Source organism: Teleopsis dalmanni, chromosome 2 (genome assembly GCF_002237135.1).
Source record: "Teleopsis dalmanni isolate 2A chromosome 2, ASM223713v2, whole genome shotgun sequence".
NCBI lineage: Eukaryota > Metazoa > Arthropoda > Insecta > Diptera > Diopsidae > Teleopsis > Teleopsis dalmanni.
Genome location: NC_051847.1, coordinates 57,776,286 through 57,778,430, shown reverse-complemented (window position 1 = coordinate 57,778,430; position 2,145 = coordinate 57,776,286).

Genomic DNA, 2,145 nt, shown 5'->3' with positions numbered 1-2,145 from the left:
CCTATAGCCGGATAAAAAATATATAAAAACCATTATATTCCTAATATAATATTCACAAAGTATCACATCGTTTTGAGTATTTTCCTTCTAAACGCAAAGAAACTTAATTATTTTAGCACAAAATACCACCGATTGCAAAATATATATTCCTGAATGGATTAAACTATGTTTAACGTTAGGATCTTGCAGCCTAAAGAGCAATTTTAAGACTGTCAGTTTTATACGAGAGAACAAAACTGAGTATTTGGACGTTTACATTTTTTTGAAACGTTTAAGCATCACTTTTTCTCTCCAAATCTAGCCTAACATGTTTAAAGATGAGATTCTTTCTGTGAAAGAAAATATCATAAATGATTGCTAAGATTATTATTATAATAGTATTAAATTATGGTTAACTTAACATATTGTTCGCTGAGGAAAATATTCTTAACCTAACAGTTTCATATACACCTAATTTCTTTTATTTGGTTGATGATATGCAAGACTATAGTTTACCGAATTATACTTTCATACCTTCAGGTGGGTAATTGAGTTCTGTCTTATTTGCTGATGAAATAAACTTTATATTCAAAGACAATAGTAAAGTTTGAAAGCATATTTATTTAAATAGTTTTTTATTATTGTGTTATATATATGGAGCAATAATATAGTATTTATAATTGTTTTGATTTTAATATATAATATACACACAAATTCATCTATAATATTTGCAAAGTTAAAATTTTTTTAATATTATTTTTTTTCTATATATAATAATTATTTAATTATCGTATAAATTGCATATAAATAATTATTAAAATAATGAGCTTTTATATATATATATATTTTATATATTAATAAAAAAAAAATTAATGTTAACCAATTGAAACAAATGTAGTTAATTAATATAAGAAATTATATTGACATTAAAAAAAACATTTTTATAATAAATTAATAATAAAATTTAATTAGTAATGCAACAAGAAATCTCATAATAAATTTTTTCTAATTATTTTGCCAATATAGTTCAGTTGATCAGTAAATATTTTATTTAACTGAGTGCCCCAGCACGAGAGCAGATAAAAATAATTGTTTGTAAGAAAGTCAAAAACCATCTTACACCCACTTCCAGATAAAAGCCTATCCCAATCAAACATACACCATACCCACCAAAAAAATCAGAACCAAAAAAAGTGCAAAGCTACAAAATATCTTCAAAATCTTTTGAATTTTCAAAGATTTAATTAATTTTTTTTTATTTTGCATAAAAAATTATTTCTTAATTTTTATTTTTGATTTTAAATTTCATTGAAGTGCAATTTTAGTTGAATTATTTTGCTTTGACAATTGCTACGCGTGTCTTTACTGTACTTTTGCACCCTCTTCTAAAAATTTTTGATAAATTATAATAAAATTGAATTAAATTAATACTAATTAAGATTTTTCAATAATTAATTAAACTAAAGAAAATTATTTTTCACAAAAATCAAAAATTCCAAACGAAAAGGAAAAGTGTTTTCAAAAAAAAGTATTGACAAAAATCTTCACCTAAAGGACTTCCACGTGTACCGTAATCCCGTGATGGTGAACGATCAACTGTTGGCAATTCCGTGAGTCGCCTGGAACGACCCGGGCTGCGTACACCAGAGCTAGTTACAGGATTGTAGTCGTCTCGTGACATAATATACCGCGGTTAATCCGCGGTTTTTTTGCCTTTGAGCGACAGACACGTTATTTATTTATTTTCTTATAATAAAAATTCTTAATGATTTCTCTTTTTTTTAATGCTTTTGTTTTGTTTTGAATGTCTTAGAATTTGCGAGGGATATGTGTGGGTGGGTACTAAGGTATTTTGTCTATGTCACGTTTATTATCTGTAAATGTAGAAAAATACAAGTAGAAAAATAACACGTAAGAATGTATAGAACAACAGATGAAAATTAGAGAAAAAGAATTAGAAAAAAATAAATAAATAAAGTAAAATAAACACAAAAATAAGTAACCGCAAAATGAAAATTTGGAAAAAAATTCGAAAAGTAATTACCGTAAGGGAAAAAAAGATAACATAAATAAGGAAAAATTTTTTTAAAAATACTTGAGTTCAAATATTTACTGGTACATTTGCAATATATTGACATTTTGACATTTTGATTGAGGCTTAAAAAC